This window comes from Canis lupus, chromosome 24 (assembly GCF_048164855.1).
Source record: "Canis lupus baileyi chromosome 24, mCanLup2.hap1, whole genome shotgun sequence".
Taxonomy (NCBI): domain Eukaryota; kingdom Metazoa; phylum Chordata; class Mammalia; order Carnivora; family Canidae; genus Canis; species Canis lupus.
In genome coordinates, this window is record NC_132861.1 from 11,309,636 (window position 1) to 11,335,183 (window position 25,548).

General features: G+C 46.8%; 1 long non-coding RNA gene across 1 annotated transcript; it reads right to left on the bottom strand.

The window, feature by feature from the left end:
• Window positions 1–3,204: 3,204 nt before the first annotated feature.
• LOC140615753 (uncharacterized) lies at window positions 3,205–24,740 on the bottom strand. Its single transcript, XR_012016238.1, has 3 exons — window positions 23,463–24,740; window positions 19,825–19,952; window positions 3,205–3,395 (listed from the first exon to the last, which is right to left on the bottom strand). It is a non-coding gene; the product is annotated as an uncharacterized lncRNA (long non-coding RNA).
• Between the last annotated feature and the right edge of the window lie 808 nt (window positions 24,741–25,548).

Below are 25,548 nucleotides of genomic sequence, written 5' to 3' on the forward strand. Positions count from 1 at the left end.
CACAGGCAGAGGGAGAAGCAGGCTCCATGCAGGTAGCCCTACGTGGGACTTAATCCTTTCCCCAGGATCAGGCCCCGGGCCAAAGGTGGCACCAAACCCCTGAGCCACCTTGGCTGCCCTCCCTCTTTCTTTCCAGTCACTCTTACCTATTTACCTACTATGTTCCACAAACATATCCTGCAGCATCATTTCCATTTCTTTGATTTTGCTATTCTCTAGAAAGTCTTCCTACATTCTAGACCAATGATTGCAAAGTGCCACCCATGGGACATTAGAACTTCTCTTTATGTTCATTTTTAAAAATCTCATCTATTAAGGTTTAATTTTTACGTGTTTTATGTATTAACAGAGTATACATATAGTTTAGAAATAAGTATTATAACTATTGACGATACATGTTTAAAATTTTTTGAGAAGGATATACAATAAAAATAGTTGGGAGTTCATCATTCTTAACTGAGTAAAGTGACCCTGTCTTGTTCTTGTCCAGAACATCATGCCATTTTGTAATAACTGGGTGTCTTCTGCATGGACTGTGATCCAGTTAGGCTTAAGTTGCACACAACAGTCAATCAGAGAAAGACAATTATCATATGGTTTCACTCCTATGTGGAATATAAGAAATAGTGCTAGGGACCATAAGGGAAAGAGGGGAAACTGAGTAGGAAAAAATCAGAGAGGAAGACAAACCATGAGAGACCCTTAACTCTGGGAAACAAACTGAGGGTGGGGGATAGGGTAACTGGGTGATGGGGATTAAGGAGGACACACGATATGATGAGCAGCGGGTGTTATACATAGCTAATGAATTACTGAACACTACATCTAAGCTAAAAATGTACTGTATGTTGGCAAATTGAATTTAAATTAAATAAAAAGTTGCACACAACAGGTTCTACTCCCATTAGTTTTAGCAGGAATGGATTTATTATAGGTTGTTGCCTTGTAGCGAAGTTCTTAAACTTTAGCATGCAGAAAGGTTTGTTAAAACCAAGATTACTGGGCCCCACCCCAAAGTTTCTGATTCAGTGGACCTGGTGTGTGGGGTCTGAGAATCTGTGTTTCTAACAAGTTCACAGGTACTGCTGATACTGCTGGGCCAGAGGCCACCCTTGGGGAACTGTTGGGTTACAGAATGGTGACAAGGGCTCAAGACAGAAGCTCCAGATTGGGCATCTGGACACAACTCCCAGAGTCACACTGCAAAACTGGCTTGGCCAGGTAGTGGCTGCACCTACTGCTTTCACTGTTAACCCCCAAATCGCAATGCCTCTGCGGTAGGTGTGAAAGCTGCAGAACCAGGAAGCTGTGCGGACACTGCTCCGTACCCAGGTGGTTAGAGACTTGACTAGACGTTACCGCCTTTTTGCCCTTGCTGGAGAAGGTCCAAAGCACCTTCTGTCTCACCTGTGTGAGACCGGGCAACCAAAGGGACCTCAGGAAAAACTGCTTTTTTTGCTCCTTTTCCTGCTTCTGTTCTTGCCACGACCTGCGCTTCTACCTTACACATGCCTTAGAGAACAGACCATGTGTGTTCTCCTTGTAAAGGTCAAGGAGTTGATTTCTTTGGAGTCTTTCAGCACAATGGATAAGATCTATAGAGTGTCAGGGCAGGTCAACATAAAGGTTTTCCAAGACCACAGATTCACCACGACCCCTGGCTCCGGGGCATAAGCGACTTATGGAGGACACCTAAATACTCCTTTTTGCTCCCAGATGCCTGGGAAGACATGTGCTCTGGACCACAATTCTCAGTAAATCCTCAGACCCCAGGCAAAGACCAGACTCTCTCTCCCTTCCTTTCTGAGTCTCCCAGACGTTGCTGTTTCTGTTCTCTCTGTATCTTCACTGAGCTCTGTTCTCACTTTCTGCTGGTTTGTGTCTGATTTCCATCCTGCAGGCCACCAAGGACCCTCTGGGTTGGCCCTGCGGGACCCCCTCTGGGTCCTCGGATGCAGCCTGCCTGCACCATCTGTATCCAGAGGGGCAGCGTGGTGGCCACTGACAGTGCTCACACTGCACCATGCGCCAGAGCATCTGCCCAGGGGCTGTGGCTTTCATCTTGCTGTCTGGTAGGGCAGCTGACCCCCAGGACCTGGCACAGAGCGGGCCCTCAGTGTACCCTTCTCTCTTTCCTAGCTTCAGCCCCCCGCCTGTACCCACCAGCATGCTGATGGGTCTTGCTTGAGACTTTGCCCTGCTGATACAATCTGCCAGGCTCCTGTCCAGAGTCTTCCCTCTGCTTCTTTCCAGTCACATGGGCTCCCTGAACCTGCCAGTTATACTGGGGGGAGCAGAATTTTGCAGTGACGGGTCCACCTCAGACTCTTCCATTGGGAGAGTTTGTGACCCTCGGCTCACCTGGGATCTAGGTCACTGTGTCCGTGTGTCTCCCCCGCCCCCCTCCGGCCCAGGGTGATCTCTCCCCAGCTCCCTCCCTCCCCATGCTCATCTGCAGAGACAGGAGCCCAGGCGTGTGTAGGCTCTGAGACTGAGGCTGATCCTGGAAGAAAGATGTGAAACCCTTCCACGAAGGAGCTGTAAAGCGGCTTGGAGTGAACCCTCTCTCCCCAGGGCTTGCAGCTCTCACAGTGGTTTCCAGCCGACCTGGGACCTCGGCAGGCTACAGATGCAGACGCTCAAGTTGCCAGTTCACTAGCACAGTTCGGGGCAAGGTGTGGAGGTCAAGGTCAGACAGCTGGGGAGGCTCGCTCAGCCCACCTGCCTGCCAGCGCCCGGGGGCGGGGGTGGGGGGGGGGCGAGGACCCTCGTGCTCAGAGTTCAGGCGGTACTTCCTCCTGCCCGAAGTTCCAGCCTCTGCCTCTAAAGCCACGCTGGGTGCCACCCACAGCCCTTGCCGACCATGAATGACATAAACTCGCTGTTTGAAAACGCTGGCAGTGCTCACCGAGTCAGAAGCCAAGCTTTAAACCGAGAGGCGTCATGACACAGCGGAGGGAGCGGAGGGCCGGGAAGTAGAAGGTCTCCCGGCTCCACTGGTTCCTCTCTGTTGACACGTTGTGGGACTCTGGACACATTTGTTTTTCTCTTTTTTCTTTCTTCTTTCTTTCTTTCTTTCTTTCTTTCTTTCTTTCTTTCTTTCTTTCTTTCTTTCTTTCTTTCTTTCTTCCTTTCTTTCTTAGTATTTATTTATTTATTTATTTATTTATTTATTTATTTATCTATTTAAATGAAAGAGAGAGGGTATGAGCCCAGGGAGGGGCAGAGGGAGAGGGAGAAGCAGACTTCCCAGCAATCACACATCCCCATGCTGGGCTGGATGGAGGACCCCAAGATCATGACCTGAGCCGAAGTCAGACTCACTTAATTGACTGAGCCAGTCAGGTGCCCCTCTCTGCAAATTTCTTAACCTTTCCTTGCCTTAGCGTCTTCACCTGTTAAAAAGAGAAAACTGCCTTTGAGACTCATGAGGATGTAATATTAAGTTTTTTGTTTTTTAAACATTTTATTTATTTATTCATGAGACACACAGAGAGGCAGAGACACAGGGAGAGGGAGAAGCAGGCTCCCTGTGGGGAGCCCGATGCAGGACTCAATCCCAGGACCCCAGAATCATGACTGGAGTCAAAGGAGACACTCAACCACTGAGCCACCCAGGTTCCCCTAATATTAAGTTTTTAATACATGTTGTCACAGGGCAGCAATTAGTAATATTTACAGTGAGGAGGCCTGTATGGTCAGAGGCTAGTAGCTTATGTGCTTATGCTCATGAACACGTGCACCATCTCAGTATATGGCCAGTCTTAGCGAGACAGACTGCATTTGTAAATTCTACTCATCTGCTGTCTCAAATCCCATCTAGAATGAGGCAAGGTATAACAATTATTTTTTATATTGTACATTCACTTAGTAGGTGAGCACTTCCCCCATTTGGTGCTAGAGATATAGATTTGAGAGAGATAGTGCCTGCCCTCAAGGACCTCCCGGTCAAGGGGGCAAGGCCATCTTGCACATGTAATAGCAGACAGTGAGATGCATTCAGTCCCAGGGATGCACCAGCAGTGCTAAGAGCCCAGAAAAAGGGTGGCAAGCACCAAGGGCAGGCCTTTGTGTGCCGGGCCAAGGAGCTGGGACTCTTCTGTAGGCCGTGGGAGCCCCACTAGGAGAGAGAGCTGGTTGGGTTTGCATTTGGAGTTTTCACTGCTGCAGCTGGAGCTGGAGGAAAGGAGAATGCAGGACTGCAAGCACAGGCACCTCAGTCCAGGCGAGCAGTGGCAAGAGAGTGAAGACCATGGGTGGATTCCAGGGCTGGTGAGAGGGCCACTCAACAAGTTGAGGTGGCTGACTGGATGCAGGGACAAAGCCAAGAGGCAAGGACATGGGTGATTTCAGGGTTTCTGGCTTATGTGACTGGGTGGATGGTTGTGCTTTGGGCCACATTGGTCTTTGAACACAACAACAAAAATCATGGCATATTCTTAGTAATTCTGACTTCCTGTGGATTATTTTTGGTGCCAGAGTTTATTTAGTTGTCCCTCTTTGCTAAGAAAATCTTTTCTTTTTTTTAACACTTTTATTTATTTGAGATAGAGAGTGGGTGCGCATGAGAGCACAAGAGGTAGAGAGGGAGTAGCAGACTCCCCACTGAGCAGGGAGCCCAATGTGGGGCTCCATCCCAGAACCCCGAGATTAACCTGAGCTGAAGGCAGATGCTCAACTGACTGAGCCACCCAGGTGCCCCATTTCTAAGGAAATCCTATCTGATAACTAGTAGAGATTGTAAATAAGAGCGGAAATAAGGGCAGGACTCTTTACACACAACCCCCACCCCCCAAGGGAAGGAGTATTTATTTGCTGTTAACTTATGTGGCCTACTAGGGTGGAGAGGGGAGTGAGAGCGATGGCTTGGGAAGTACTGCACAGTTGCCCAGCAAGTGCTCAAAACAGCTCTGGTTTAGTCACTTTGCCAGGTCCCAACCCCAAAGGTTATAAAATATTTAATACTGTATTTTCATGGGAGAAATACAACAAAGAGAAAGAAATGTGTTGTAAAGGAGGTCTGACCAGATATTGCTCAACTGGCTGGCTTAAAGGACAGGAATTAAAGAAGAAATATAAAAACAAAAACAGGAATGCCTGGGTGGCTCAGCGGTTGAGCATCTGCCTTTGGTCAGGTTGTGACCTGGGGTCCTGGGATCGAGTCCCACATCGGGCTCCCTGCGTGGAGCCTGCTTCTCCCTCTGCCTGTGTCTCTGCCTCTCTCTCCCTCTGTGTCCTCTCATGAATAAATAAATAACATCTTAAAAGAAAAGAAAAGAAAAAAAAATCAAATGGTATTTTTTTCAGAGTTGAGTGAAAGTGAGGGAAAGATATATTTTCTGTTTGAGACAGACTTTTTTCCCCCCTAATTAAGATGTATGTAAAGTCTAATTACAAAGACCCCAGGTAAACTAAAAATCTACTGTTGTGAATTTTAAAAGGTAGAAGGATTCATGTCAGAAGATGTTGGCTCTCACTGAGTTTCGGAGGACTCAAGTGCCTTTCGCATTATTAAGGACTGAGATTTTGGGACGCCTGGGTGGCTCAGCAGTTGAGCGTCTGCCTTTGGCTCAGGGCGTGATCTTGGAGTCTCGGGATTGAGTCCCACGTCGGGCTTCCTGCATTGAGCCTACTTCTCCCTCTGCCTATGTCTCTGCCTCTCTGTGTGTCTCTCATGAATAAATAAATAAATAAAATCTTTAAGAAAAAAAAAAGGACTGAGATTTTAAGCTGCAGAGCATATATGCTTACCATTGGGGTGTGTGTGAATGCTGTGTGTGTGTTTATCTCACACCAAAGACTGAAATCTCACAGAAACCTCAGGTAGCAGGTGTCATGATTATCCCATAAACACAGCAGCACACTGTGGATTGCTGCCACGTAGTTATTTTCTTTAAACATATCTTTGTGGTATAATGTTCTCTTTCTGGAAGCAAACGCTTCCAATGCTGGATTCCTGAGTGTATCATTAAGCCTCCCCAAACACAAGTACATCTACCACGTTTTAAAAGTAATGGCCCGCATAGCTACTTAGCTCTGTGACTGGTGATACATGCAAAAAAACGGGATCTAAGAAGTGTTAATGAAGTAACCATCCCTGGCGTGTCTGGTGGCTCAGCGGTTGAGTGTCTGCCTTTGGCTCAGGGTGTGACCCCGGGATCCTGGGATCAAATCCCACATCGGGCTCCCCACAGGGAACCTGCTTCTCCCTCTGCATGTGTCTCTGCCTCTCTCTGTGTGTCTCTCATGAATAAATAAATAAATTCTTAAGAAAAAAAAAAGTAACCATCCCTGAGCACTGAACAGTCAGAACTAAGCCCTCAAATTGACACAGGAGCAGGCAGGTAGGGGAAGGAGGCTCTGAGGGCGAGTCCTAGCTGAGCGGCCTGGTAACCTGCAGCCATGCAGAGCAGCTGGGCAAAGGGGTGTCCCGATGCCCCATGCTCGGTCGTGTGCTTGGAACTCCACAGCTGGCAGATTGAAAGTTGTTTGCTCACCCTGTTCAAAACAAGAGGCGTAAAAGGACAACAACTGAAAGCCGAGTCACAATTTGTAACTGACTGGCTATGCTTGACGAGCCCCGTGTATTTATAATCTCTCAAAGCCAAATGCAAAGGTCCCCGTGCCTCATTAGTCATCCAGCTGCAGCAGTCTTGTTTATCGTGTTGTTTGTCACCACCAGACCTGAGCTAGAGTAAACTTTTCCTTCCCAAGCTTTCCTTGCATCAGAGCTGCTGCTTTAGCCTTTCTAAGTGATAGCAACCCATGTCTGGTTCAGGCTGGTCCCTGGGGGCTGTAATTGCAGAAGTACAACCTGGCAGTTAGATCACAAGGTCCCAGAAACCGCCAGGGCACCAACGTGCTTCCTGCCAGGCGACCTTCTGCAGCTGAAGACACGGGTGCCCGATCTGCAGCCCCTGGCTGCATGTGCTATTCCCAGGGCATAATGGAGGTGTCTGCTGAAAACGCCGAGTCAAAACCTGGAACCCTGGGCTCTTGCCCTGCCACCATATCAGCTTCCTGTTCGTGGAATGGCTTTGCTCAGGTGTTAATTGGCAAGGATGTTTGTTTGCTTTTGCTTTTTATAAAAAGAAAGGCATTTTAGTATGAGGCATTTCCTACTTTTGAATTAGCTTAGCACATGTTTCCTACTAAAAAGATAAGCATTATCTGTACAAGGATGCAGAATATCTTGCTCAGTTTAGCCCTTGGGAAAGGAGGCCTAGCGTCATAGCTGAGGGGATTCAGGCAGGGCACAGCCTTTGTGCTTGAGGATGTGGATGTTGGCCATGCTTGGCCCTGGCCTGGTTCATATCTCAGGCTCAATATCCTCGTCTGTAAAATAAGGTAGTTGTGAGGAGTCCACGAGCTAATGCATATGAATGATAGCCACACACAACGAATGACAGCCTTCATAACGTCCACACGCCGTTCCTTCACTAAAGGAAGGTTTATCACTCAGAGCAGATCTGTGGTGGAGATACTATTTCTATCACCCCCATTTTGCAGATGGGAGGTTGAGGCACAGAAGGTCACAGATAATAAGTTGCCCAAGGTCACACAGTTATTAAGGGGGCACACCTGGGATTTGAAACCAAGTTTGATTATAGAGCCCATGTTCTTACTTATGAAAATAAACTGCCTTTTGTAAGCTAGTTGGTGGGTGCTGTGTACTTGGTGATTATCCAGTATATACCAGCAGGGAGGGCACAGCCGATTTCTCATACCACAAGCCGTGTTTCTCCTCTTTGGATGTTATGCTAAGATTCATGGGTGACCCTTTAAAGTCCTAATAGCACCACTTACTTCTCAAAGGGTGAGTCCTTCTCTATGGCCTCAGAAAGTTGGAGCAAACAGAAGTGTGGTAAAGTGTCAAGGCAACAGTTAGTGTAGGGATGGTAAGATGCCACCATGTTGCTGCCAAATTAGGCCTAGCCAGTGGTGGGATGCTTTAGGTCATGGTGCGGGGTTCTTGATGGGGATTGCTGTGACAAGGAGACACTTGACCTGTGTGCTTGTGTCTAGGGAGGTGATGGAGAACTTCAGGTGACTTCCAGTCCTGGGAAGGAGATCTTAGGACAGAGTACTGGGTCCTATGAGTATTTCAGGTGCTTTTGCAGTTGGAGACTAAGAAGGATGATCAGGGCTGATTGAGAGAAGGCAGTGTGAGTTCTCCCACAGGTCTTTGTCTTAGAGACTCTGGAAGATTTTTTTTTTTTTTTGGAAGATGTTTTAATAGTAAAGAGATGCCCATAGGATGAGACAGGATAGCTGTGACTCTGGCATTTGCTCGTGGAAGGCTAGAAATGTGAACACTCTTATGCTGGAACTTGCTTTAGATTTTTACCCTCCGTGTAATTCTGCTCCATGGCTGGTCAAGCACTATTTTAGGGGTTGGCAATTCAAAGATAGTAGAAAACACGGGCCCTGCCCTCAAGCAACAAATGTTCGTTGGAAGAGACAGACACATAAACGGAAAATATAAATCAACAGGGTAACCCAGAGGCAAGCATGAGGGATCATGGGAACTTCAGGAAGGAAATCTAACTCTGGGAGGGAGGTGGTGGGATCAGAGACGGCTGGTGATATCTGCCAAATGTCAGCCTCCAAAGCAGAAGGAGGTGGAAGGTAGCATGGAGGCAAGAGACCATCAGTTTTGTCTTGATGGGTCTTGAAATATTTGGTAAGGCAAGGCAGGGAATAAAGGTGGGGAGACAGGGCCATGTGTAATATTGGAAGGAGCTCAGGCTTCATTGGCTCTCTGGCAACGATGGTATCACTAGATATGTGAGTTGCTTTGTAAATAGATCCCTCTGACAGCAGTATGGAGGATGGAATTCATGGGAGAAGAGGCTGAGCCAGTGAGACCTGTTGCAGTGAATTCAGACAGGACGATAAGGGCTTGAGCCAGACTATGCCTATAGGAAAGCCGGGTAAATAAACTGAGCGGCACTTGATGTTGGATTGGTTATGGGTAGAAGGTTGGAAGAAAGAAAATTTGGTGATGGCTCCCGGGTTTCTAGCTTGGGTGGCTGGGAAGATGGTGGCGCTACCACTGAGTTGGAAGTTACAGGAGAAGAGTTAGATTAGAATAGGAGATTATCAGGTCAGTCTTGAAAACATTGTGTTGGAACTGCCTGGTGGATATTTATATGGAGGCTTGGAGGCGGTTCCAGAGGCCAGTGTCGATGTCATCATCATCTAGTGCATTGTTGAAACCTTGGAGGAGAAATGGGCTCAGCTGCGAGCAGACCAAGGCTCTGAGAAAGGCCTGTGGCCCTGCTGGCAGCCTGAGCCTGGGGTGGCACCAGCTCAAGGCATCAGTTGCTGTGAAGCTCAAGGGCTCTGAACAAGAGTGGACTTCAGTGGGCAGAGATGCTGCAGCCTGCACTGGCTTTGCAGGAGAACTGGGGACAGTTGGCCTGTTTCTGGGCTCAGGACATTGGGTCCCAAAGCTGGTTCTGATGCAGGGCTGGGGAGAAGGGTGGGATGGGGGAGGAGATGGGATGGCAGTCCCCTGCTGGCTAAGAGGACTCTTTGAAATGGAAACCTTTAAAGTATTCGTGAAGCACCACGAACTATTCCAGTCTTTGGCGTCTAGGCAGAGGTCCTTGGGCAGGTGAAGGGAGGAAATCACTGGTCAAATTATGGATGCCCTCCTCCTCACACTAGCTCTGAGATTTTCACAGGTCATAGGCTTGTGACAGGCTTGGGCGCTGTCCTCAGGGGAGCGGACAGGGTGGGTCCATTCTGAAAAAAAACTCTGGGGTGGTTCCTCCCAGGTGGAGAAGCCCTGCTGTAGGGTACATGGGACTAAGTGGAAAGAAGTCTTGGGACCCTCAGACTTTGTCCCTCGAAGCTGAACTGTTTTCCACCAGCACTTCAAAGACATCCTCTAGCCCGACAGTGGTACAATCCCCCCCATTTAGAAATTTGTACACTTTTGCTCACACTGCAGTAAAATAATTACGGAATCATCACTCAATCACCCGGCATTATCAGGAAGGCTAGGGGAAGCACCCGAAGCCACAGTGCTCTTTGTAGAACACCACAAAATAGTGACATATTTATGTCTATTAAATGATTTCAGACAATTTCACAGGCAGAAAGTATGACTCTATAATATATGTATGCAATCTAAAATTACCACCAACTGTCCATGAAAAGAAAATCAAGCTGTCACACCAAGCCTAATTGGTGATTTCTGTGTCTTTCTGCTAATTTCTGTTAGCTATGCTCATTTATTTGTTTTGTCATAGAAGCATTCACTGGCAGACAAGTGGTAGCAGTTGCCAAAGTCTTAAGAAAAATTTGGGTAACAAATTTCAATGAGTATATTGAGGTTGTGGTGCCTTTGGGACAAGAGTGCAATTCCATCACCCCTGAAAACAGGCAATAACTGCAATCATTGAATTTAACTTGTAGAACCCTTGCGTCCCACTTATGGAATAAATCTTTGAGAACCACCGACTTAAATGATGACACGTATTTCTACTTTAACTGTCAGACGGCAACTGTGTTGATATAGATATCCTTGACCCAAGCAATGAGAGAGCTTTAAGGCATCTGAGAACCCTACTCAAACTGAAAGGCAGCCCCCGTGTGTTCTAGTCCAGAGACTTGGTCCTTGGTCCGTTCTACCTTGAACACGTTCTCCCCTCACTCTGTACCAGCAAGAAGCCTTGCTTCTAGGCTCAGCTCACAGGCCATTTGCTAAAATCATTGTACCAAGGGCTGAAGGTCTCAGAGAGAGAGACAGAGACAGAGAGAGAGAGAGAAGCCTCTTCCAGCTGCAGGTACTAGCCCACCACACTGCAGGGAGCTCCAACTTCTGCTTGAGTACCTTCAGGGCTGGGGAGCTCACTATTTCACAAAGAAAAGGTTTTCATTAAACACCTTTGATTCCCATCTGCAACTTCTAAAATCACCCGACCCTTGTTTTTTGCCATTGTTTTTGCCATTGACACTTTCTCCCTTATATTATTTTGATTTGGGTACTTACTCTGTCGCTCTGTGGTAAGAGGCTCAGGTTTTGGAGTCATCTGGGCTGGAACCTTAAAATCAGAATTACCTTCACCATTTACTAGCTGTGTGACCTTGGCGAGTTACTCAACCTCTCTGAGCCTCAGTTATCACATATGTAAAATGAGTCATATTACTGTCTATTTCAAGGATTATCGTGAGGCCTAAGGTAAAGGGAAGGAAACTGCCTGACAGACAGGCATCAGTGTAGCTCAGATATTCTTATTCCCTCTCCCAGATTACAAAGTCACCGAGGGCTGGGACATCTTTGAATCTCTGCCTACCAGTCAGCAAAGGGCCTGTATGAGGAATCTAGAGGAATCTAATGACCTTACGGCATGAAAGAGACTGACCAAGACAGACAGGAATTGGGTATTTATTTGAAATGTCTAAAGTCATCAGAAGGTTTAAAAAATGTAAGGCCAACCCTCCCACAAAAGAAATGTGCAGAGCAGAAAACAAAACCCTGAGCAGAAAGCAGAGAGCAAGGGCAAGCTGGGACAGGCTATGAAGAAGAAATTGGGAAAGGTCGTGCAGAATCAGGTCAAGTTCTGGGGGAAGAAAGAGCAGGGACGCATGATGTGGTGAGTGCTAATTAACGTGGCTAAAGAGAACAGTGCCAGTGCGCAGCAGCAGCAAATGCCACAGAGCAAGGAGCCCCGCGCCAGGGCTGACCCGACGGAAAAAAGAAAAGCAATCTCTCCACCACACAACCTGTTTATGAGCCTGCAAATTTCCATGCATCCTTTCTCCTGCCGTTGCGGCTTTCTGGACGAGGAATATGATGGCGGAGTGGCGGGCCTTCCCAAGATGTATTAACCCTGGAATTGGCTCCTGGCTCCTGTATAGGCTGCAGCCTCTTCCTGACTTCCTTTTCCTCTGTGCACGGCAGTATATGCTCATCCGGGAGCAGGAAATGATTGCATGCTTGTGCTTTTCTGCAGTTAGTTCTAAAGAGAGAAACTAAACGGGGCAAGAAAGCAAGCTGGATGTTTGGAGAGATTCTAGAAGCTTTTAAAGACTAGCTGGGAACCAAGGCAAGAAAGGAAAAGTGGAGGCTGGCCATTCAGGGTCCCCGGGAGTGGGGACCTGTGGGAATTCATCTCAGGCTGGCTTATGTGTATTCTGCACTGCAAGGTGACTTTACAGGTCTATTTGGAGACTCCAACCCAGGCGAGAAAGGAACACCCTGCAAGCTCTCGGACTGTACGATACATTGAAAAGAGAACAGGGCTCCGGGAGAATTTGGGAGAGCAGGTGGAGGGGCAGCGCCAGCTGCGAATCACTCACCCTCCAGAGCAAATCATGGCCTTTTTTTTTTTCCTCCTGGAGAATCAGCTGTTAAACATTTACCAGCACGCTGCTGTGTATAAACAAGACCCAAGAGGAACCAGTTAACCTACTAGAGTGAACAAAGAGTTTGGCACAAAACTGGGGGCAGATAAGCAGATAAGGTTAATTGTATTTAGTATCCCTTCATTAATGAAAACCTGGTAGGAATGCTACCTAATGTGACTCAGCAATCAGTGCCATTTACCGTACATCCTTGGAAGCAATAGTATTGGCTTTTAGTATTTCTTCTCTTTTGCTTTTCTTGCCCCTAAATTGGAGGCCTCCTGTTGCAAAACTCCCCAGTTTACAGGTTATTCATGCCTGATGGGCATGAAAAGTCGTGTGAAAAGTCTGATGTAAGAATTCAGGGAGTTGCGGGCAAGCTGGCGGCTGCAGATACTGAGGTGGAGTTCAAGGTTGAGGGGGGAGGGCCTAGAAGTGTGGGCTGGAGTCTGGTGTTTTTATCTCAAAACTGGATTCCAATCCCTCTCTTTTAAGCCTTAGAACAATTTTTCCGTAGTAATCCCAAGTACCAGAAGTGCTGTTGCCGCCCGAAGGTGGTGAGTGCAATTTTACCGTGTACTTGAGAAATGGGGTGTTAATGGAGTTTGGGCATCGTGCTCCCTCCATCCATTCCAGAAACCGCAAGCCTTGAGGTCCACCCCACCAGTCGACCAGCTTTCTCAACTGAGAGACTATGGTCTGGCTTCCCAAAGTCTTGTGTCTGTGAAATCCAGCCAGATGCGACCTTTCATTTCAAAGGTGTGACATGGTGACATGGAAAAGATGGGATGTGGAGTTCGGGGTCAAAAGACTAGGTTCAGGCAAACTAATGTCTGGAGAGAAATCAGAAAGTGGTTGAGGGTTTTCTGGGAGAGGGCCTGAGGGGATTTTCTGGGTGATAGCAATGTTTGATTTGGTTTTGAAGTAGACACCATACTAGGTGCAGAGCCCAGCGTGGGGCCTGAACTCAGGACCCTGAGATAAAACCTGGACTGAAATCAAGAGTCTGGACGCTTAACCGTCTGAGCCACCCAGGCACCCCTAGAAATGTTCTGTATCCTTTCCGGGAGGGGGGAGGGAGTAACATACGCATATACATTTGTCAGAATTCAGCAAACGGCACTGATGATCTGCGCGTTTTATTGAATGTAAATGAGACAGCAGGTTTTAAAAGAGCAGGTTCAAGTGCGGGCCCTCCCTTCCAGTTCAGATGCGTCCTTCATCTCTGAGCCTCGGTTCCCTCTCTGAAAACTGGAAGGACCACTTACACCTGCGCCATGGGTGACCGCGTCTATTATCAAACGAGACCACGCTCGCGTCCCAAGTGCTTTGTGAACGAGAAGCAGCCCAGGCCGCGGCGACTCCGGCTGTTCTGCTCTTCACCCAGCTGCCTTCTGCAGCAGTTTCTTGAGCGGGCACGAATCTGTGGGCTCTGCCCTGCAACTTCCCTTGGAGAGGAGTGTTTATCTATTTTAAGGAGACTCTGGAGGTATCAAAATGCTGCAGAAAAGCAAATGGAGTATGATTTCCCGGGGAGAGGAGGGCGGCAAAGGGAACAGCTGGGGAGAAAGCATGTATCCAGCTGGGCAGCAGGGCCAGCCGGTGCCCGTGCCAGGGAGTCGCTGAATGCCTGTGAGAGAGTCGTGACCAGGAAAAGCAGTGTGAGTAAAAAAATAAAACATAAAAAATTCACATCTTGCCAAACAAACTGGGTCACATTCGTGATGGAGTTAGTCACTGAGCAGAGCCGGAAAAGCGTTTTCAGGGGGAAAAAGCATGGTTGGGGGGACCCTGGTGACTCAGCTGAAGCGGCAAAGGCCACTTGGGCCTCCTGGCCTGGGGTGGTAGTCAAGCGAGAGCGTCGCTGTGGCTCCTGCAGCGTGTCTTGCAGTATTTGGAGTTTGAACTTGATCTTTGCTCCCAAAGACAATCACAAACAAACCTTTACGTTGGAATCAAGAATATAGCACACGTTTTAAAATGGAAAAGTCTTAGTGAGAAGCCAAGTTAAACTGAGACCGGAAGAGTGGGAAGGCCATTGCGGAGTTCACCCCCGGAATTCGAGTGGGAGGTGACAACTGCCCGAGTACAACCGAGCTCTGAGTGATGACACTGGCAAAGGTTTCAATTTAGCAACTTGAAAGTCAGAGCAAAGAGCAAATGCCCTTTGGCAACGAAAACCTAGAAGATGATTGAACAATGCCGGAATCAAATTTAAAATCGTTGGCCACTAAAGCAAAGTTAAAATAGGGAAAGATGTAGCAGGAAGAAACAATCTAGAAGACAAATCTGATGTGTGAAATTTTGATTTTATCCTCATTATAAAAATTTTGGTGCTTTCTGCTAGATGGCTCTGCCAAGAAATGTGATATGTTGAAAAAGAAGAGGAAATGTTCTCTAGATGCTGAGGCTATAAAAGGCTGTTTAAAGTGATAGGAATCAGTCGAGGTTCTCCCCATGACCGAGGTTATAAAATTAGGATCTTAAAACTACCAAATCTGGGTTGAGAAAAAAAAAAAAAAAAAGCTCCAGTAAAAGCCATACCTAAATTTATCTTAATATAACTTACATTTTCCCACAATGTCTGTCTTTTCTCTGGGCATGTCGGATTCCCAGGGCTGTTAATTCCCTCCCGGAAGAGCTGTCTGTTGGAGCAAGGTGGGGAGCTGGGGTGAGGAGGCACAGTGAGAAAGCAGGGGTGTCTTTCCTATAACCTCTGAATGGGGACGGAGGGGGCCATGAGACGTGGACGCTGGCATGTGGGGCGGGGAGGATCAGGGGGCTCAGGATGCTGAGGGAAGCCTAGCTGGGTGCAGCCTTTCCCACACAGGTCTTTGTTCCACCAGTAATCTGATGCCTTAAATGTCTGCCTCTCCTCCCAGGTCTTCGGGAACAGTTGGACACACGACTCCTCTCCACAAGTCACTTGTGGGCTATGAATTGTACGGAAATCTCTCATTTCTCCCTGGCTTCGGAGGGAGATTTGGGTTTGAACCTCAGGACCATTGCGTAGGGGCCATCTGGGAAACCTCTGTGAATGCTAAGTTTCTTGAGAGGTGGCAGAGAGTGAGTAGCCAGTATGCATGGGCTGTTTAACACTTTGCCAAATACTGGGATAGACCTTGATGGTGAAATAGCCAAATCAACATGCAATCGGTTATCCTTTTTTTTTTTTTTTTTAATTTTTAGAATTTATTCATGATAGACACAGAGACACACGGAGAGGGAGAAGCAAGCTCCCTGTGGAGAGCCTGGTGCAGGACTTGATTCCAGGACCCTGGGATCACGACCTGAGCCCAAGGCAGATGCTCAACCACTGAGCCACCCAGACTTCCTGGCACAAGATTTTCTTAAACCCTTAGAATTTCCAGGAATGATAGGAGAGGAGCTTCTTTTGTTATTCAGAACAAGCCCCTTTCAGCCACACCTGAGTTTATGCTAATGAAGTGACTTCATTGCTTCAGGATGGGATCTGTTTGCTAGAGGAACCAACTCTGTGATAAGACAGTTGGAAATTTCAGTTCTAACCCCTGACCTGGGAGGGGAGAGGGACTAGAGATCGAAGTAACCACCAATGGCCAATGATTTAATCGATCGTATTTGGGTAATTTTACAACCTCCATAAACAATGAAGTTTAGAGAGCTTCCAGGTCAATGACCACATCAAGGTGTGGAAAGGTGGCACACCAAGAGAGGATGCGGAAACTCTACTACCCTGCCCTCCCTCCACCCAATACCCTGCTCCATGCATCTCTTCCATTTGACCGTTCATTTGTTTCCCTTTAAAAAAAAATTTTTTTTAAGATTTTATTTATTTATTCATGAGAGACACAGAGAGAGGCAGAGACACAGGCAGAGGGAGAAGCAGGCTCCCTGAGGGGAGGCCGATGTAGGACTTGATCTCAGGACCCTGGGATCACGCCCTGAGCCAAAGACAGATGCTCAACCACTGACCCACCCGGGTGTCCCTCATTTGTATCCTTTATAATGCCCTTTACAATAAACCATTTCCCTGAGTTCTGTGAGCCGTAATAGAAAATTCTGGAATCTGAGGTGGGCGTTGTGGGACCCCCTAAACTTTGCAGCCTTTGGGAGGCCCCCAGGATGTGCTATTGGCACCTGAAGTGGGGGCAGCTTTATGGGGCTGAACGTGAAGCTGTGGACTCTGTACTAATTCTAGAGAAATAATGTCAGAATTAAATCACAGAACACCTCCCTGGTGTCCAGAGAGTTGGAGAACTGTTTGACTTGGTACAAAAACCGCACTAATTTGGTGCCAGGGTGTCATGAATAGAAACAGCCTAAGGAACAGGTTTAGGAGCATGGCCCACGGTGACCCCTCACTGGGGCTGGGGCAGGACATTCTGATGGTATCAGAGTTCTTGGGTGGCAAGCAATTGAAAGAGGTTGTGATGAACTTACTGGAAAAGGACTTTGCTGGAAAGATATGGAGTAGTTGCTTGCTGGATGCTAAAGAGCCAGGCCTCAGGAAGAAGGAAGGCTGTTAGCAGGAAGGAATGGGCAGATTCTATGTTCCCCCATCAGAACGTCTAAGCCGCAGTGTTTTCTGTTATTCTCTCAGAGGCTCCAAAGCCTAGGAACCAGTCTGGATGGCCTAGATGGGGTTCTGTGCGCCAGTTCCATCCTCCCAGTAGGAGGGGCCCAGGGAAAATCTTTGGCACTCAAGTCTTCTCAGAATGGGAGAAGGGTTAATTCACTAATGGGAAATCAGGGTGCTTTTACCCCCCAAAGTGGAAAGGCATGTATGACAGGCCAAAGCAAAGATCCTTGGCATGCTGATTTTAGGCTCCACTGTTAAAAGAAAGTGTAGAAAAACAAGAAAATGATTTCATTGTACCCTTCCCTGGCCAGGATCAGGCCCAGTTCTGGGAAGCACACTGTCGGAGGCCTTTGACTGCTTGGGAGGTGTTCAGAAAGAGCAATTTAAGACAGTGAACATCTGGAAAACATGACACATAAGAAATGGTTGGAAGACGAGGGGAAGAAATCCAAAGAAGAGAAGACGGAGTGCGCCTCTACTGGCTGTTCTCAGATATCTTGAAGATCTGGAATGTAGAAGAAGAAAAATTTTCTATCTGGTGGCTCCAAAAGGAAGAACTAAAAAAATCAACTGCTGGAAATTAAATGAGCTGATGTAAGGTAGGGAACTTTCCATCCCCGAGAAACCTTGGTTCTTTAATTAGCAAGAGCAATAAGTACACTCCTTGCATTGTACTATAACACACCAGTGTGTCACAGCCCTGTTTTTGGGGACCCCAACCTAATGGCTGTCAGTGAAACAGCACTCCCTGTTTGGCCACCTTTGCTAAAGAGCACTTTTCCATATGTAGAGTCCTGGATGTGCACAACGTGAGTGATGATGGATGGAAAGGACAAGAAGGAGTTCCTCCAGATACCTTTCAACCTACATGCCCAGAGCCACATGGTACAAACATAGCATGGGGAGTCCTTAATTTAGAGCATTGCTTTACTCAAGGACCTCTCTTGCCAAGTGTTGCATTAATGTGCATCCTTCATGCACCTCTCAGTGCAAATCAAGCCAACATCTTGCTTTACCATTGAACAGTATTCAATGAAGTTATGTCAAGTCTCTTGGGCTAATTCCTAGACTAGAAAGCTATCATATCAGTGTTGGAAGAAATTTTGTGGTCAACAAGTTTATAATGCTTGAATATATACAATGGCATTCTTGACAAGTTGATTTGTAACCTGGTCTTGATTTTTTTCAGACACTCACAACCTCCTAAAGCAGTGCACAGCACTTTGGGAAGTTTTGGTTGACAAAATCCCTTCAAACTTTGGGGTAAACTCTACGCTCTATGGGGCTATATCTATCAAAATGTAAAATATACAGAGCCTTTGACCAGCAATCCCACTCTTAACAATCCATCCTACAGATACAGTCCCCATGGGCTCAAAGATATCCAATGAATATCTATTCATTACAGCAAAGGGCTGGAAATCATTTAAATGTTTAACCAGGGGACTGATTAAAAAAAATTATGGAGTATCTGATCTGTGGAATATCAGGCAGCTGTTAACAAATTCAACTATTTTCAAGTACTGATAGGGAAGTCTTTACATTGGTTCTTTTGTCCCTGGCGCTGTTGATTTGTGAAAAAAGGAAAGCGTCTCAATAATATGTGTCACATTTATGTAATCAAAAAGAAGGATACACACAAATATATGTTAAGGTTTTATCTGGAAAGATATTGGCAACTGTACTTGCCTCTGGGAAAGAAAACGATGAGATGGGGTATCTGGTAGACAGGAGAATTTTATGTGCATATGTATATGAATATATATCTAGGTATGTTTATATGTATATGTACATATCTTTCGCTGTCTCTCTCTACCCAGCCCCCTTTCACTTTTGAAGTTTGTTTACCCTGTAAATATATCACTTAAAAAACTTCTTTAAAAATATGTCTTCTTAGGCAACAAAACCAAAAATAGACAAATGAGACTATATCAAGCTTAAAAACTTCTATGCATCAAAAGGAATAATCAATAGAGTGAAAAAGCAGCCTACAGAATGGGAGAAAATACTGGCAAATCAAATATGTGTTAAGAACTTAATAACCAGAACATATAAGGAACTTCTATAAATCAACAACAAAATTCCTGAGTAACCCAATTAAAAAATGGGCAAAGGGCCTGAATAGGCTATTCTCCAAAGAAGATATTCAGGAGAAGATGAACATATAAAAAAATGCTTGATGTCACTAATCATCAGAAATATGTGAATAAAAATTACCATGACATGTCATCTCACACCCATTAGGTTGACCACTATCAGAAGAAAAGAATGTAACAATTGTCAGCAAGGATGCAGAAAAATTGGAACCCTTGGGCACTGTTGGTATGAATGTAAAATGGTACAGCCATATGGAAAACAGTATGGAAGTTCCCAAAAAAATTAAAAATGAAATTACCATATGATCTAGCAATCCCATTTCTGGGTATGTATCTAAAAGAATTCAAAGCAGGATTTCAGAGAGATAGTTGTACATCTATGTTCACTAAACTGTCATTCACAATAACCAATAGGTGGAAATGACCCAAATGTCAATAAGTAAATGAAATGTGGCATATACACACAGTGAAATATTATGCAGCCTTAAAAAAGAAGGTAATCCTGCCCCAGGCTACAACATGAATGGATGTGAAGCCCATCATGCTAAGTATAATAAGTCAGTCACAAAAGAACAGATACGATGTGATTCCACTCACGTGAAGTGTCTAAAATAGTCAAAATGATAGAAAGTCGAAAGGTGTTTGCCAAAGGCTGGGGGGGGGAGGGCAGGAGAAATTCGTGTTTAATGGGTATAGAGTTTCGGTTTTGCAAGACGAGAAAGTTCTAGAGATCTGTCATATAGTAATGTGAATATATTTAATTGTATTGAATTGTACACTTAAAAATGGTTAAGATGGCTTAAAACTGACCTCTAGGGGCACCTGGGTGGTTGAGCATCTGCCTTTGGCTCAGGTTGTGATCTTGGGGTCCTGGGATCGAGTCCCGTGTCACGATCCCCGCAGGGAGCCTGCTTCTCCCTCTGTCTGTGTCTCTGCCTCTGTTTCTCATGGAAAAAAAAAAGATCATTAGGAAAAAAAATCTGACCTCTTAAATCCTGGTACAGAGCCCACCTGGTTCTACCTCTTAAAGCTGTACAAAATACTTTAATCTTTTTTCTAATACAGAAGGGCCTTTAAGACTTCTCCCGAGGCCCTTAAACTGGCTTCCTCTTCTCTAGGCCGAACAAGTGCTTCTTTACATGGGTTCTGCCCCTGGTCATCTGGTCTTACCCGCCTCCTCTGGCAGACCCAGAACTTCCAGCTGAGCTACAACAGGATGGTGGGGTCCTTGATGCAATGAAGCCCCTCTGCTTGGGAAAGCGGCCTCACAGACACCCACCTCTACCCAGGGAGACCCTGTCCTGAATACCCAGTGGGAGCATGGTGGCTAGCTGGTGAGGATATCTCATAGTGGGGTATCTGGGGAGGGAAGGACCTCCCATGGGGTGTGGACCAGAAGGGAACCGAGGCTGGGTGTGCAGAGGCAAGCTTTGCTAATTGTGTGATGCCCTGACTTTACTGCACAAGTGTTCCCCACACATAGTCATGAATTTGCTGGAATAAAAGAGAAAACCAGTATCACTTAGATTCATATGGCTACTTTATACTTCTTAAGGCATTTTGCAACTGGATTAAATTTGCTACTCATGACAACTCTTTGAGGTAGGCAGTCTGCAAATATTTTTCTCATTTCAAGAAAAGATGACAGCCAGAGGATGAAGGACTTATTCTGTGTCCTTACTGTGCTGACCCTTTCCACTCTGCAGTCTGCCTTTGATTTTATGTAAAAACAAGCAAAACAAGCAAAACAGAAACAAAAGCCAAAAAGGCCATTTCCTCCATTGTCCCAAGTCTTCACAATTTTGAAAAATGAGAATGTTTTCTGCAGAGATAGATGCAACAGACCGAACTGTTTCCAGATCATGATGCGCCGGGATGAGTGCCAAAGGCCCTCACTGAGCCTGCAGAGCGGGGGCCTCTTCTTTGACTGCATCGGTGACACCTGAACCCGCCAAAGGGCAAGGGACCAGTTAAACTTCCCACTCTGGGGAAACAGCAGTCCTCTGCCCATGGCTCTGTAAGAGGAGCCAAAATATCATTAGGACCAGGGGTCTGTGATCCCCCTCCTGCAGGGACAGGAACCCCCCAGAATGGTGGGCGGGAAGAGGGCCTCTGGCAGCCAGCATTTAAGAATGTGAGTACCAAGAGGCCTCCAGTAAGCCGGGGCTCTGCACATCATCCGGGCCCTGGCTGTTTCTCCCCAGCTGCACCTGGCCCTGGCGCTGCACTCTGCCCCTAGTAACCTTATTTTCCCCTTTTAGGACGCTCTCCCTGGCCATTTTCACCTAATTTCGTCAGGATCAACAAGTTAGGGAAGTAAAAGGAAGAGGCACAGAAGAAAATGTCCTTGCAGTCTGGAGCACCAGGGTCCCCCAGGGAATGAGGTAAGGGCTTCTCTTCTGGCAGACGGTGGTGGTTGGGGGTGGGGTGGGGGTGGCATTTTGCGGTAAAAGATACTCCCCGGTGTTCTAAACGGGCCAAGTCTGGGCTAGGGAGAAAAGGAGGCCCGGCGAGGGGGTGCAGGGGTGTCTGCAGGAAGCCGGCTTCCTGGCCTCTCCCGGATAGATCTGGTTGCTCGGCGTGATATTTAAAATGCTGAACCAGCGGGCCTGACCAATCAGAGCCGAGCCCGGGAGCGGCTCCTGCAGGCCCTCTGCTGGGCCGCGTGTTCCAATCCGGCCGCAGGACTGCGGGTCTGGCTGTCTACCTGCCCGGCGCGGAGCTGGCCCCCTCGCGCTCGTGGCGCGGCCGTGGCGGCGGGGCGGGGTGCGAGAGGCGTCCTGAGGGGCTCCCGAAGGGCTCATGCCCACCCCCGGCAGCCCCGGGGCCTCTTCCCGCTCCGCCCTCCCCCCAGGAGGCAGGTGCTGCCGGGGGCCCGGGGTGCCGCGGAGCCCCAGTGCCCGACCCGCGTCCGAAGCGCCAGGCGATCTCGCCTCCCGGGAGGCACGTCCCTCCCCGGCTTTACCACCCGCTCCTCCCCGGGGGCAGCCGGGACGGGCGCCTCGTCTCCTGCTCCAGGGCTCTAACCCCGGGGGGGGGGGGGGGGGGCTGGGCTTCCAGAACCGCGGGCTGTGGGAAAGGGCTTCGCACCTGCCAAACCGCCGGCTTCCCTTTTCATTCTCGAGGGCTCGGGGGTAACACGAGCGTTTGAAAATGTGTCCTTTGCGCCGCGGCTTCCACTCCCCCCCCCCCCCCCCAGGCCAGCGAGCTCATCTCCCGAGAGTGAAAAATCAGGCGGCTGGGGGTCCCGATGCGCGTCCCCTGAGCCCCACCTCTGCAGCCGGCCGGCACCGGAGGGGAGGGTCGGACCCCTTGTCCTGAAAGGGGAGATCAGAAAGATCCCTTTTGATCGTCACAGCCTGAAAACTTCGGCTCCGGAGAGGCTTGAAATGGAGAGCTTCGTTGTACTACTTTTATTTCTATACATATTATTTATTTCCAATATATATATGTGTGTGCATGTATATACATTATATATATATATAGTTTAAAAATTCATATGTTTACAAGACATAAATCACAGGGACACCTGGGTGGCTCAGCAGTTGAACCTCTCTCTGCCTTTGGCTCAGATCATGATCCCAGCGTCCTGGGATCCAGTCCCCCAACAGGCTCCCTGTGAGAAACCTGCTTCTCCCTCTGCCTATGTCTCTGTCACTCTCTCTGTTGTCTCTCATGAATAAATAAATAAAATCTAAAAACAAAACAGTCACAACACAATAGCCTCCTGGCCCATTCTTACTTCCATTTAGTGATTCCCAGAGCCACCAGCAGTCTGGGATTTTAGCTGTACTTGCAGCATTTCAGGTAATATGCTTATAAGGCTGTATCCTTGTGAGTTTTAGAAATCATTTACTGACATTACTGTGGAAGATAAGGGTTTAGCTTTTTCCTCCTTCCCCAGACACAGGTACTCACACTCCTTCACTTCCCACAGCAGTCCTGTATTTCTTTCCCACCTTAGATGTCATCTATTCTACGGTATAGCATTCTTTATGAGTCACTACCAAAGAGCAGAATTGCTTTCAATTAAACCATGATCCAATACTTTCTTATCACTTTGGCTACAAGATTCAGTTTGACTTTCAAGGTGTGAAAATGTGAAAAATATGTGCATTGTAGAATATCATGAAGTAGGGGACATCACAATATCTGATTAAATCACTGGTCAGTATTTGCATTACTTTAACTGTGAATATTGTTTACAGTGTGCTATAATTACATGTCTGCTCTTGTGCATCTTTGCCCCCTTGGAGTCAATGATTGCCTTGTCTATTTAACTGTAATTTTGGGGGTATTTATGAGTAATTCACCCCCAAGCTCTCCCCAGTGTGGTGAGCATGTTGGTAATCTCTCTGTTATGACTCCTTCCCCATGAGAACATCCTCCTGGAGCTGTCTTCCTCCTCCAAACTCAGTGCTGGTTCCTCCTGGGCCCACTGTACTTACCAATTTGAGAGCCTCGCTTCAGCATCATCCTAGGATTTCTCCTTCCTTCTTTTCTATGTTGGATCCCCTGTTCTCTGGAGCTCCTGTCTTCTATCTTGGTCAATCCTTGGAGCATATCTTCCAATAGCTTCCTGAAAAGGGCCTGTGGCAGGTAAAGGTTTGGAGACCTTATAAATGTCTTTATTCTGTTCTTGCACTTGAAAACTTGTCTGGTTATATTACTTGACCTTGGAAGGAATTTTTCTTCATGTTTGAGGCTTCCCCCCAATGTCAGGCGATTTACTGCTGGCACTAAAAGGATGTGTGCATGGGTGAAGTTTGTTGACCAGTGGGCTCCCTGTCAGTGCTTATGCAGGAATTTTGGATGTCTGGGGTGGGGTGGGGTGGAGGGAATCCTACTGGGTCAGTCTCTGTAAGTCTTCTCTGTTGGAATGGTCGGCTTCTCTAGAGCTGAATCATCTGTTCTTCGCCTGTGGGGTGTAAGCCTCATGACCAATATTCTGGGAGCCAAGAGTGAAGGGGACCGTGGGATCTTGCAAACCAAAATGCAGACTCATTTAATCCTGTCTCAGTACTGTGTCACGTGCTAGCTGTCAGCTGTTGTCACTGTCCAGATGATCTCAGATTTAACCTATTCTCCCAGGACTGGGTGGGGGTAGTGGCCTGGCTGCACAGGTGCAGGAAGAAACGTGGGGAGTCTCACTGCCCCTTGCACAAATTTCAGCACACCTGCACCCACATTCTGCACAGAGGGAACCAATTTCAGTTTCTAAGGTTTTGTGGTGTAGCTTGTTTGCTTCTTATAGGCTTCCTTTTCTGTGGGCTAGGTTTTGGCTTTATCTTCTCTGCTAAATTATTTAGCTCTTATTCATCTGCTTCTTTAGTTTCGAGAATATTGTTGATGTTTTTTGTTTGCTGTTGTTTTTGTTCCTGTCTTCTCTTTGTCCTTATGGGTCTAGACAGGGTGTACTAGTAAATGTTTGGCAACTGGCTTTTGGGGGAAGCGGGAGCCCTGATTTGTAGCAGTCCAGTTTCTGTGGTATAAATAACTCCTAATGTGGCTAATTGCAAGCTACCAAAAGGACGTCACTGAACATGCAGATGGGAAGAAATGCAAAGTAGTGCATTCTTATATAATACAGATCTTTCTTGACTTATAATTGGGTTACAGCCTGATAAACCCATTGTAAGTTGAAAATATTGTAAGTTGAAAATGCATTTAATACACCTAACCTGGGCAGCCCCGGTGGCTTAACGGTTTAGCACCGCCTTCGGCCCGGGGTGTGATCCTGGAGACCCGGGATCTTGTCCCATGTCGGGCTCCCAGCATGGAGCCTGCTTCTCCCTCTGCCCCCCTCTCTCTCTCTCTGTCTCAAATAAATAAATAAATAAATAAATAAATAAATAAATATCTAAAAAAAAAAAAAATACACCTAACCTACTGATCCTCATAGTTTAGCCTAGCCTATCTTAAATGTGCTCAGAACTCTTACTTTAGCCTACAGTGGACAAAATCATTTAACACAGAGCCGATTTTACAATAAAGTGTTGAATATCTCATGTAATTTGTTAAATACTGTACTGAAAGTGAAAATCAGAATGCTTGAATGGGACAGAATGGTTGTCGGTTGTGCAGGTTGTTGCCCCTCTTGATCACGTGGTTGGCTGCGAGCGTCAGCTGCTGCCCAGCATCACAGACAGAATCACAATGTATGCATATCACTCCCTGGGAAAAGATCAAAATTCAAAATTTGAAGTCTCACTTCTATTAAATGAGAATTGCTTTCACACCATCATAGAGCCAGAAAATCTTAAATCGAAACATCCTCACTTGGGAACTACATTTCTACCATACAGATACAATAGCCATAAACAGTAGACATAAATGACCTCAAGAGAGTACATAATTGTAAAATTGCTATAAATGATAAGTTTTGAGAATTCATTAGCTTTGTTTTTAATATAATTTTAAAAATTTTAGGTGCATACAAGTTAATTTTTAAAATGGCTATATTTAGGGGCACCTGGCGGCTCCGTGGTTGAGCGTCTGCCTTTGGCTCAGATTGTGATCCCGGGATCCTGGGAT